Here is a 13,471-nt window from a genome sequence, read left to right as displayed (position 1 = left end):
GTGCTGCTCTCCCCCATGCTCTCACCTGGTGAGCACACAGGAATAGTGCTTCTCAGTGCTTTTGTCATCCAGCCATGAGTGCGCATAACATTTTTACAGGCCGAGCACGCCAAGCTATTGCTGGGGAGACGTGTAACAGCTTTTCAGACACTTTTTACCTGTACTGAATTAATGCAGCGGATTCCTCTCTCCACCAGCTCTGCTGCCTTCCAGTAGCTCAGATGGCTTGCTGGAATCAGTCAGTAGGTCTTGTGCGTTTTAGAGCTGGTAGATACATATATAAGGAAGGTATCCACATTTTTCCAAGCTCTTGTGCCTTTTCCCTACCTGAAGGGATGTTCTGGTGTGGCAGCATCACTTCAGTTAGGTCAACCCAAAATGTTAGGGATTGTTTTTGAGGAAAGCAGCACTGCCTCATCACTGATGCGTCTTCTGCTTATCTCAGCTGCTGCAAACCCCATTTTGGTTTGCAGAGCTGTATGGAGCCATGGTTCCAGCTGTTTCCATGTCCATCACAGGGCAGGAGCATCTCTGTGCTGCTCACACCACAAGCAGTGGTGCCTGTAGGCTGCCAGAGTCTGCACTTCCAGGAGTGAGGGGGTCCTGCCTCCTCCAGCCCCAGCCTGCTACATCTGCCCCCAGCCCCACAGCAGCATATGCTGCTCCTTTCCTCCAACAAGCCATGACTGTCTCTGTTAGCAGCTCTGTTCTTTTAGGGTCAGCACTGGGGGAAAATTGCTTCTGGAGCTTTTCAACCCTCTAAAATATGATGCTTGCACTAAACACAATGGGGATCCACCCTTTGCTTTGGATTTCATAAACCAAGACCACTTCCACAGTGCCCGGAAACCAATGTTTTTCTCCATCCCAGTGTGGTGACATTTCAGATGCAATAAGAGGCTGAGGAAAGGACCATGAGTGATGGAGAAAAACACGGAGATACACGTACACCTCACCCCTTCTTCCAAAGGCAAAGTGGATCTCTGAGTACTTAGCTGCAGGGAGCATCGACACCACACTTTGCCATGGGCAACCTTCCTTCATGGAAGATCTTAAATTCACTGCCAGAGGGGCCTTCCCTGCCTCTGTGATGACAAATGCGGTCAAGATGCCTCTGGGGTTGAATTGGCCACATCTAATTGTATTTCCCAAGGCCCTCATGCATCTGAAATGCTTGGGCACATCTTGGAGGTGATTGATGCCTTTGGGCTCCACATGAGGCTCAAAACACCACTAAAGGAGGGAGGACCCATCCTGCTGCTTCAAAGCAGATCTCAGGAGAAAGGCAGGGGTGAGCAGCTGTAGGGAAGGAAGCCAGGACTGCTCAGAGACCCTTTGCCAAGGGCTGATCCAGGCTGAGGCTCACGTCTGCATCCAGTTAGTTGAGCCCAATCCGGGCAGGTGATCAGTCTGCAGATCCCTTGCTCAGCATCTGTAAAATGCAGTTCACTTCTGAGAGGATTTGAGATTAAGTGAGTAACAAAGCAAGATTTCTCCTCTAAACCTCTATTTAATCACATAATCCTGAGGGAAGACCTCTCCTCTCTTTAGGGAAAAAGAAAAGTAGGTTTGCTGAGGGAGACATAATTTCTTTATCCCTATATAATTGGATATTTGCTGATTAAATATAGAAATAATTGGAAAAAGATTGATTTCTGATAATGATTCCAAAAAAAAAAAAAAAAAAAGAAAAAGACCTCCCCCCCAGTTCACCCAAAGCCAACCAAGATAATGGGGAAAAAAATAGTTTTTCTTCTGGTAGCTCTATGGTGCAAAAGCAGAGCCTGCTTTGCCCTTGCTTCAGAAGGATGCAGGAAGGACTTGTGATGCCTTCCATTATGTCCCAACACAAGGAGCCAAAACACTGCCAAATCCTGGTGGGCATCTGGAGGGCTCAGTACAAGAGGTGGTTGTTTTGGATGACACACAGCAAAACCCTGCCCTTGGATGAAAAGATCATCAGATATTTGGGGTTGGCAGGGACCTGCAGAGGTTTCAGCCCAATCTTCCCCTCAAACATGGTCAGGCATGGGGTCAGACCAGGTTGCTTTATCCAAGCATATCTTAGAACCCTCTGACAATGGAGGCAGAACGAGGACATTTAATGTGATTTCAGAACTTATGTACAAAGGGAACAGCTTAAGTCACTTTGAAATTTGGTATACATGTTGGGCAGTTCATTGCTGTAGGTGCTCCTGCAAAACCAATCCTTCATCCATAGGCCAAGATTTAGGATCTGAGGCTACCAAATTGTTAAGAGAGCAAGAAAATCATTTACACTGCTTGTAGCTGTTCTTTGTGGGATTCAGGCCATGAATGGCAATGTTTGCATGTGTCACTTTCAGTAAGGGACATGCTGCTCAGTGGTGCAATGTACATTTCACCCAGGAAAGGAGCACACCGGTGCTCTCTGGTCATGAGCCTGCACTGCAGCATCACAGCAGCGCTGAACCTGCAACAGGGACAGTGAGCACCAGGAGCTTTATAAATGCTCCATGAATCTGTAAGGAAACCCCAGATTTTCCCCAAAATGCTTAGTCCCAGCCCTGCAGCCACATCCTCTGCCATGGCACCGAGAGCCCTTGTGCAGGCATCCCCTACAGGACCCCTTTCCATCTCCTCCTCCTTCTGCAAACCAGTCAGCAAAGAGGCATTTGGGACATGAAGATGCTGAAGGGACAGGAGCACCTCTCCTACAAGGAGAGACTCAGGGGGACCTCATCAAGGTCCATAAATACCTGACGTGAAAATTCAAAGAGGACGGAGCCAGGCTCCTTTCGGTGGTGCCCAGTGCCAGGACCAGAGGCAGTGGGCCCAAACAGGGGCACAGGAGGATCCCTCTGAGCACCAGGCAGCACTTGTGTGCTGTGCAGTGACCGAGCACTGGCACAGGCTGCCCAGAGAGGTGCTGGAGTCTCCTCCTTGGGGATCTTCAAAGGCCACCTGGAGGTGGGCACCCTGCTCTGGGTGGCCCTGCTGGAGCAGGGTTGGACCAGAAGGACCCAGAGGTCCCTGCCTGCCTCAAGCAGTCTGGGAGTGGGATACGACGGCAAGATACAAGTGGTGACCCCTGCCTGGCACCTTTTTCCTTGTGGCCCTCCAAGGCTCCATGCACTCCTGGGAGCCTAGTCCACCCCATGAACATCCAGACCTCCCAGAGATTTCCAAAACCAAAATGATTTATGGAGTTCATCTGCTGGGGATGAACTAAGATTTGGTGCCAAGTTCAGGCTCCTATTGTTTTTCTTGGGTTAACAGTTGTGACAAGGCAATGGCTTGGCTCGTGCCTAACCCAGCATCCGCAACTCCCCTTCCTGCAGCACTGCACGGACATCCACCTGCAACAGGCTGCATCAGGAAACCTGCACAGCATCTTTTAAAGCAGACATCAAACAGGGGCTTTGAAGAGATCAGAGCTTTGCAAGGATCCTTCAAAAGGGCCTGGATGTTCCCTGTGTTCACCATTTAATCCTGGAGGAGGAAAGAGAGAACAGGGAGGAGAAACATAACCAAAGAATGAATACCCACTGTGCTGGTGAACTTGGGTACGGCACAGGACTCAGTCCATCATGGATCTGGCAAACGAACGCTTCCCGCCCCCCTCACAACAAAACCGATGCTCAAATTAATCTGCAATTTCAATTGCAATTGGGGGACCCCTGCCCCATTGCTCTCTGCTCTGTTCCCATCAGGGGGACACATGAAGCCGCCTCCAAAGGCAGCCCAGTACCCCACAGGGTCAGACTGGGTGCCTGGTAGCAGCTGCCAGCACCGATATAAAATCTACTGACGCGTCCTCACTCTGAAGAGGTCGGCTATAAAAGTAATGTGAAAAACGGCTTTAAATAAACCCATCCAAGACCACTTCATAAAGACACAGCTGGCTGTACAGAGCTCATTTGTTTTTTAGTGAAGCTTCACAGGATTACAATTATGAACAATCATCGTTTTGATGCACTTGGTTATTACAGTAATAGCCAGGAAATAAATACCTGAGACAGGCTGGCCAGACAGAAGTTAGAAAAGAAACACTCACCTACAAATTGTATTGTCTAAAATTCAAGCTTTTAATATAAATATTGGCAATTTTGCCTCTTCCCCCCCCCCCCCCCCCCAGCTGAAAGTAATGCCAGCACTGATGCGTTGCCAGACACAAAATTTGGGCCAGGCTTTGCAAGAGCTGTGAGTTTAGTGCAGGGACCCTTCCTGCACTTGTCAGAGCAGCTCTCAGCCCCGTGCCCAGCTGCTGCCTGTGTTAAGGGGACAGGGCAAGAGCCCCCGGAGCCCCTGCTGCCCCAGGCTGGCCAAAGCATCACTGGGGGCAAGCAGCACACCCTGCCAGCCCCTGGGGTAAGGGTGATTGCTCACACCCAGGGAAAAAAAAACAAACAGAACCCACCATTGGCATCGCACTCATACAGGTGAGAAGGGCACAAACCCCTGGATCAAGCAGGGGGAGGACCAGTGGGATGAGATGAAGCAGTGCCAGGGAGGGCTGAATGAGAACTTGAACGCAGTAATATCGCTCTAGATTTTGACTTTTTTTTCTGGGGGTCGGGGGGGGGCAGGGCAGAGCATGTGCCTGGCAGCTCCAGCCAACCCACCAGGGAGTGCTGATGCCCCCCAGCACACAGCATGCCAGGGTCTAATGCAGGAAGAGGAAGGATTTGGTAAGAGGGGATGCTGGAGCTGTAACACTCTCCCTTCAGCCCACAGTGCTCTGAGCAGCACACCCAGGACCCTGCTCCATGCAGGGGCTCCCAACAGGCTGTGGGGTGCCCCAACAGAACCTGAATTAAAGGCTGGTTTTATTCACCTGTGCATCTCATGCAACCAAAGTCCCTCTTTCAACCTCTGCCAGCTCAATCACCCCAGTGTGGTGACAAACTAGCAGCAAAGAGTCTGGAGGCTGGGTACTGCTGCTGGGAAGGGGCAGCTCTGCCTGCATGCACCAGCATCCCCTAAAGCAGAGGCTTTGCCCAGCCAGGATGCCAAAGTCTCTGGGGAGGATTTTTTGGGCAAGAGGCCAGAGCAGATTAAGAAGGGAACCCAGTGGTGTCCCCCCCCCCCCCACCTCTCCCCTTTATTTTATTTCCTGATTTTCTATTATAAGAATAATTTTGCTAATGCTGTACAGCACCAGAACAAGGAAAGAGCTGCTGGCAGCCCTGGGCTCACACATCCCCCAGAATGAAGCCAAGGGCTCCCTCAGCTGCATTCACTGACAAACCCACCAGCACAGCCCACCTGAGGCAGCACCACAGGCAGCACCACAGGCAGCACACCCCCATCACTGGCCCCACCAGGCTGCAAAACTCACCACAGGCACCATCCACAAGTATCCTTCAGTATCGCATCTCCAATGCTCACTAGACTATCTTGGAAGTTGAAAGCAGCCTCCTTCCTTCTGGGCAGCCCCAGTGGCTTCTATAACCTTGCCAAGCCCTCCCCTCCTTACAGCAAACCAGGTCCACCTGTACAGAAATCACCCACAGCTGGTTTTCGTCCCCCAGAGCCCATCACCTGCTACGCTGCAGCTTCCACTTAGCAGAGTGGCTTTCATGGTTGCGGGGTATACCCGATAACACACACTTGGGAGAGCACAAGTTGCAAAAAGTGGACCCTTTGTGAAAATAACTGCAGGATCCAAGTGGGTTTTGCTGCTCGAAATGTCCAACTTGTACACAGCACATGAAGGCAGATGGAGATGGATGTGTGGTGCTGCCAGCTCCGTGCCTGAAGGGCCCTCAAGGAGCTGCTGGGGAAGCAGCAAACACACTGCAACCACCTATAAGCACATCTGCTCCTGTAGATTTGATGTTACCAACCAATTATGGGAGTTTGCATTGCTGTAGTTTTAGCTAAGCACAAGTCTCCCATGCATGGCACTGTGGGAGCCCCAAACACGCGATGCTTCCAGCCATGCTTCCCTCACTGCCCCTGTGGGTATCCCTGGCGTGAGTCTTCCTGAAATCTTCAGGAAAACACAAAAAAGGAAAAATGTAGAGAGACGCTGTTCTTAAGCTGCAGCAGGCACCCACCAGCCCAGCTTGCCTGATGAAACCCTGTCCTGCAGCAGGGCTGTCAGAGCCAGGGAGGGTGGTGGGGACTCGGCTCCCATTTCACCTGGTTTCAAGCTGGGTTCGCCTTCTCCCTTCAAAAACAGCAGGCAGATGGACCTTGCTGTCTTTACACATGCCCAGGATCAGTGCAGAATTACGGCCTGGAAACCCAACAGCAGGGATTATCCCTCGTTTTGTTAATTTGCTGCTTTCTTACTGTTCAAAACCCACATCCTCACTTTTAAACTCACATTAACCTCTCACTGAGGCTGGTGGGACCCGTCTGGTCCTCCTTTGGGCAGACTGAGAGTGGAGAGGGAAAGACGCAGTGTCCCCATCTGCTCTACAGCCATAGCTCACTTTGCAGGGAACTCCAGGGCCAGGGATGCCTAGGGACACAGTGGTCCCCATTTGGGGAGGGCTTTGCTTCAAGCACAGAGCACCTTTGCAAGGTGAGCCCCAAACTCACTGCAGCCTTGAACCCTTTGCCTTCACCTGAAAACAAATGGAACTAGAAATGAGCCAAAAATGTTTTGAAGGCCTTTTTGTGCCCTCTAAGCTGTGAGCACGTTGTTAGCATGGCCACCCTGACATGTCAGAGGGACACATCCAGGCTTAAGACACGATGTCAGCCCCTATAGGCTCAGTCCCAGTGCTGGAGTTTAGGGACAAAGGTCCCTGACGACAGCCTGAGCCCCCCTCCAGCAACAGGAGACCACCTTGGCCACGCTCAGTCCACTGTGGCTTGCCCCTGTGCCAACCTGCCTGATGGGGCACCTCCATGAGATGAACCAGATGGGTTTATTACAGGGATTTTTAGCATCCAACTTTGCCACTGACATTATAAGAACACACAAAACTTGTGTCAGAGAGAAGGCGGTGCTTCTCTCTGAGTGATGCATGGTGCCTGAGCAGAGGAGGTGACAATATTGATCTGCACACATTTTCTCCTTTCCCAGGTCGGCATCTGCAGGCCTTGCAGAAGCTGCAGGCTCACAGCAGCCTGGCTGCCCAGCCAGATTCCAGCAACAGCTCACGCGGGACAGGGACATTTCTGCCCCACAGCTCCAGGGACTCTAAAGGAATGGAGGGCACCAGAAGCAAAGCCCAGCCCCAACTCCTCTCCCTCCTAGCAGGGCTTGAAAGTGCTGGCTATTAACTTGGCTATTAACATGTTTTCATGGCCTGGCTTTCTCACTGCTCACTCTCCAAGGTGTTTAGCAGCTTTCATAGCTAATTTGTTTAAAGAAACCAAAATGCTTTGTTCTGAGCAGACTTTAGGAGTCAAAATTAGCTATTTTGGCACCATCTGCGTAAGCCCAGCAGAGCTCAGAGCAGCTTTTCTTCTAATGCTGTAAGCTTGTCACCAATGAGCAATATTTTATTAGTAAAATGCTAATGCCCCAGTTCAACACAGCCCTCCTCGTTTTGCAGCCTCAGCCCCTGCCTGCAAAGCTCACCACTTTTTTTCCTTCTAAATTACTCTGGAGACTGGATTTCTATAATACAGGGATGATGCGTTGTATCATTCATGGGGTGGGCTGCTGGGAAGGAAAAGAAGCACATGAGACTACTCACCATGTACCTCACATTACACTGAAATACACCAAACACCATCAATGCCACAAGTATCAAGTCCGAGTTCAATGCCAGGTCTCAAAAACCTGGCTCTTCACTTCTCTGGCTTGCAGTCACAGGGAGATGGGGACAGGTGTTGGAGGCTGGAAGAGCTGTCCCCATGCGAGAACCCCTGGTGACGCTCGTCCAGGTTCTGCTGCCAAGACAAATGCCTATGGGGGTCTTCCAGGAGAAGCTCTTGAGTCAAAACAAAGACTCATGGTCAGCGTTCAAGGAGGGTCCTTGCTGTGCCATCAGCAGTTGGAATTTGAGGCCAAAAATATGACCCAAAAGGGCAAATAGAAGCTGTAAGCCACAACTAGTTCTCTTTGTATAAATTAGCCCATTTCACATTAAAAAGGACTTGCAGGTTCTGTTTAAATCATAGAATCATAGAATATCCCGAGTTGGAAGGGACCCATAAGGATCATCAAGTCCAACTCCTGGCACCGCACAGGTCTACCCAAAAGTTTAGACCATGTGACTAAGTGCACAGTCTGATTGCTTCTTAAGTTCAGACAGGCTTGGTGCAGTGACTATGTTCCTGGGGAGCCTTTTCCAGTGTGCGACCACCCTCTCGGTGAAGAACCTCTTCCTGATGGCCAGCCTAAACTTCCCCTGCCTCAGCATAACACCATTCCTGTGGGTCCTATCACTGGTGTTTACAGAGAATAGGTCACCTGCCTCTCCACTCCCCCTCACGAGGAAGTTGTAGACTGTGATGAGGTCCCCCCTCGGCCTCCTCTTCTCCAGGCTGAACAGGCCCAGTGACCTCAGCCGCTCCTCATACTTCTTCCCCTCCAGGCCCTTCACCACCTTCGTAGCCCTCCTCTGGACACTCTCCAACAGTTTCATGTCCTTTTTATACTGTGGTGCCCAGAACTGCACACAGTGCTCAAGGTGAGGCCGCACCAGCGCAGAGCAGAGCAGGACAATCACTTCCCTTGACCGACTAGTGATGCTGTGCTTGATGCACCCCAGGACACGGTTGGCCCTCCTGGCTGCCAGGGCACACTGCTGGCTCATGTTCAGCTTGCTGTCAACCACAACCCCCAGATCCCTCTCTGCAGGGCTGCTCTCCAGTGTCTCGTTGACCAGTCTGTACGTATAGCCAGGGTAATGATATATGATAATGAAATGATATACGACCTCCATTTTTTTTATTTTTTAAAATCTCCAGTGGGTGTATTTTGCTTTTATTTGGGACAGCCTTGATACCACATGGGCAGTTGTACCCTCACGTGTTTCAGTCTCCTGTTTCAGACTGCGTGGTGTCAGCTGCCTGCCTGAGTACATTCATTGAGAATAAACCAACACTGAGCATTGTCTGAAAGCCCCAAACCTGCTCCCAGCAGGACAGGATGGGTTGCACAGCAGCATGTTACTGTCACCTTGTTGGGTGGGTGCCACAGGGGTCAGGCAGGAGCACCCCAGGAACTGCCAAGGCTGCAGCCTCCCAGGACACCTTGTCCCTGCGGGCTGTCAAACACAGCCAGGGAGGGAATAACAGCTATAAGAAGTGAGGAAGTAAAACTGAGAATAGGCATGGAGAGGTGTTTGTATCAGGTGTTCAGGAAGGGAAGGCAGGAACCAGAGCCCAAACCTGTGACGCCAACGCCAGCAGCTCCATGTCAACACCCCTGCGGGGTCTCCAGCCCCCAGCCCTGTTGGCTTTTTGTCTTTTGGAGAAGAGAAGTAGAAATAGCAGCATGAAGCATGCTTGGGGATGACAGATCAGCAGCTCAGGGGGCTGCGGATAATTTGACAAGCAGCTTCACATTTCCTGGGGCGATCCACCGCAAGCAAAGGCAGCATTTAACAGCTAATTATTCACGGCTTTGATGCTTTCTCTGTTTTCCAAATAACACCTATTTAGCGCTAAGATGATTTAAACAGCTGATCTCATCTGAGCCCCTGGCAAAGAGGAGGAAATCCAGCAAGGCAGCAGCGGGTTAAGCTCCCAGGTGGATGCCCCAGCAGTGAGGGTTATGTCAGCAGCAGCATCCCAAAACTCACAGCCGTAGGAAAAACGTGGGCAACAGTGGCAGGGTGGAGACGGTGGGTGCAGGAGTTTGTGGGGGCAAGGAGATGCACTCCTTATCCCCCATGGCCACCCCTCTGGGGCACATAAGGGCTTTGAAGATGCACTGCAAACAAGGGACATGTCCTCAGCTGGGTTCGAGAGCTGAACCAGCTGATGCTTTGGGTAGCAGGGATGAGAGTGAATTCTGGAGTAACCCACAGCACAGCTGGCTCCATCACAGAAAACAACAACAACAACAACAAAATCACCACGTTTTGGGGGATTTCAGCAGTTAACCACATTTCTTTCAAGTGAGTGTTGACATTTGTTGACATTCTGAATATTTCCAAGGTGTTTGGTTTTGTTTTGTTGTATTGATTGGAATGACTCCTTGCAAGCTTTCTCTTTGATTTTTATCTAACCTGAAATGGCTTTGGTTCAGAAAGTTGCATTTGAAGATGCCGCCAGCTGTGGTGTGATGGGAAGCAGGGGAGCAGCCGACTCCATCCATCCAACCCAGTGGGTCCTGAAAGGGGATGGGGAGGCCTGAAAACACTGGATCAGCAAAGCAGACACCACCTATGAGGAAAGACCAATTCCAGGCTATCTTCCAGTCCAGACATTTATCTTTAGGTTGTGAATGCCTTGAGAAGTTTCCTTCATCATTCAAAAAAAGAGATTGTTTAAAAAAAAAAAAAAGGAAAAAAATGAAACAACAACAACAACACCTTTAGTTACTTTGTTTCTTTAAAAATAAAAAGGTGGGGAAAAGTGCAGGAGAAAATGAAACGGCAAAAATGTAGTAATATCTCTTGGGAGATGCAAATTTCCTGGAAAACCAGGTCTAAGCTTTACGTAGTTTGTTTGGAAGCCTGGACCCATCGCAGCTGGGGCAAGACATCAGCCGCTGGAGATTGTTTCTGACATAGCAAAGCCTCTTGTGCCAACACTATTGTGCCAAACAAGCAGTTTTGGGCATCTTTTCCATTGCATCCCCCCAAATTTATGTGTGGTGGTCACCCAGCTGTGGAAGGCAGCACAGGGAGAGTCACAGCTTGGGTATGGAACAGCACAGAGAATGCACGGCAAACTTCTGTTAAAAAAAGAATTAGTAAAAATAATAAAAAAGCCTGCTGTGACAGCAAAGTGTTTCCAGTGCAATGTGAACAGCAGCATCTGAGGAGGACACTTTCAATCATGGGACCAAATAAAACTGCTCCCTGCATTTGCCTCTGTGCATCACCAGGGCCCTGATGCAGCCCCCCCAGCCCAGCCCCAGCCCTGCCTGGGGCTTCCCCCCCGTGGAGAGGATGCTGATGCTGCGTGTCAGCCAGTCATTTGCTCCTGGCAGTGGGTACCACACCTGAAAATGCCCAAGATGCTGCCCAGCAGGATGCCCAGTGCATTTCAGAAAAGAGACCAGAATGTTTCCTACTTTAAAATAACCCCACAGGCATCCAATATTTGAGAGAAAACTTCCAGCCTCTGTGATTTGGGGTGCATGGACCCTGCACCTCTCTCCTGCCCCAGAGCACCTCCAGTTTTCCTTTCTCAGTACCAACACCGCTGAGCATGCCGCGGCCACCTTCACCTTCTTTCTGAAAGCTTTTTCCAGCACCTCCTAGGATGGGAGAGTATCCCAGCACCACCTTTGGGAGGAGCTGTTAGCAAAGCCTATGCGTTGCTTACAACATGGGGTCACTGTGCAAGTGGCAGAAGGACTTTGTCTTCCTCGGTCTTTCCAAATAACAGCAAAGGAGGGTTGTCCTAGGATGAAGGTAGAGGGCAGGATTTGTCTCAGCACAGGGGAGACAACCCAGCATGGTGGCCCAGCCCCAGAAAGCTGAAGGATGCCCCTGGTGGGATGGAGACATGGGGATGTGGTTGGTGGGATGCAGCCACCAGGGATGGGGAAGGGATTGGTGAGATACATAACCATGAAATTGCTCCTGCTTAATGCTCTCATGGGCTTCAACCATGTTGCTCCTGCATGGATTTTGGTCGCGACTGGTGTGGGTTCTCCCTGAGTGTCACTGCCACCTGAAGGTCCCATCGCTGCTGGAAATGAGATCCCTGACACCTCCACCCCTGCTGCAGCTGGGCCTGCCAGCCAGAGTGGGATGGAGACAGGGATGGGTTTGGGGAGGAGGAGGGAAGGAAGCGTTGGGCTCCCTCCTCCAGGAAGGGTCAGCTCCAGAAACCCAAGTCTTCCTTGAAATATTTCCCCAGGTTTAGTTTCCTCCCCTCCCCTTCCTCACAGCAAGCTGCTGGAGCAGCACGTGTCCTGCTGTGGGGCCTGGGCCCCTCCCGCCGAACCCGCAGCCTTCGCCAGCTCCCAACTCAATTTGCAATTGATGAAATGAAAAAGATGCCCTTCCTTCAATTAATTCAGACATCTTTTTCCTCACCCCTCAAGGCACGATAGTGGCTCTAACATCGTAAATGATTTAGGATGGGAGCCAGATGAAGACAAAGCTGATGGATGACAATTCTCTGTTTGGGGGATGTTTTCCAGCTGGAGATTTTTGGAAACAAATAGATTTATCCCCTTCAAGAAACGACACGCAGCCATTGCATGACTCACGCTGTGAGTCAGGGAGCAGCAGCAGCCAGGAGGGATGCCAGCCTGCACCGGGAAGGGACAGGACAGACCAGGGGAAGGAGCTGGGGCACTGGGCTCAGTGCCCAAAACTCAGCCACAGCCCCTCTGCTCCGGGCTTTAAGTGGTTAAAATCCATTTTGCCCACTTTTCCTTTAGGATCAAACCTCCTGAGCCTCCAAGCTGGCTGTCGAAGCAGTAAGACCGTCTTCTCTCGAAGCACATCGTGCCTGGATTTGGGTAAAATCCCCCCAGACCAAAGCAAGGTCAGTTCCTTGGGGAACCAAGTGATCTTTGAGGTCCCTTCCAACCCAAGCCATTCTATGATCCCTATTTTTGCAGAGTGTGTTGAGCACATCCCATACCAACACATCTTGCAGGGGAAAACGCAGAAACCACAGCCCATGCAAGCATCCCAGAGGGCGATGATCTGCTTTACATCCAAAAGCAGACACTTCAGGCCGGGTGTGCAGTTCCCATGCAGATGAGGGACTTCACCCCGGCGATGTCGGGGTGCCCGGAGCACCACCTCCACCGCCGCCTGCCGACAGGTGAAGCCCGGCAGCGATCGGCTCTGGCTGAGCTGCGCCTTACACAGAGCACGTCCTGGAAACGGCAGCGATTTGTATTATGTTGTACAATTGAAAGCTATTCGCGTAAGAGGATTGCTTTCGGGTACGTACATTGAAAGATTTGCTCTAAGCACAAGGCAATGCAAGTGTAATTGTGGGAGCAAATCCTGCCCAAATTGCTCTCTGCACGGCTTCCAGATGTTAGACAGCCCAAAAGGGACAAGCGGGTGTGATGCGGTGTCACTTACCACCCTGCCTGGCTTTTGGGGCCGTGTTTTCCCTCTAGCCTCTGAGCAGGGGAAATCACAATTTTTCTGAGACATTTCAGCACCAGTCCCAACGCGGATCCCACTGCGGTGGTGGCCTTGGTGCAGGCTCTGGGGACCTGCAGCCCTGAGTGCCCCCTGCATGGGTCACCCACCTCCTCCTCCCAGCCCTAGTGGCAGTGGCTCCATCAGCCCCAGCTCCACGGCACCCCAGGACAGACCTGCCCTGAAGCCCTGGAAACGCAGAGCTCCAGAGCACAGGGACACCAGGAAGATGAGGGAGAGGGATGGCGGGAGCATGGGGACAAAGAAAGAGGACAGAGGGAGCGTGG

General features: G+C 51.2%; 1 protein-coding gene across 1 annotated transcript in view; it reads right to left on the bottom strand.

The window, feature by feature from the left end:
- CALN1 (calneuron 1) overlaps window positions 1-10,911 on the bottom strand; it is a 192,388-nt gene extending 181,477 nt beyond the window's left edge. Inside the window, exon 1 of the mRNA XM_084492997.1 lies at window positions 5,321-10,911. The gene's annotated coding sequence lies outside the window, so the exon portion shown is untranslated. The remainder of the gene's footprint in view (window positions 1-5,320) is intronic.
- Between the last annotated feature and the right edge of the window lie 2,560 nt (window positions 10,912-13,471).

Source organism: Aythya ferina, assembly GCF_964211825.1.
Source record: "Aythya ferina genome assembly, chromosome: 19".
Taxonomy (NCBI): Eukaryota; Metazoa; Chordata; class Aves; order Anseriformes; family Anatidae; genus Aythya; species Aythya ferina.
This window is presented reverse-complemented; position numbering and strand designations above follow the sequence as displayed.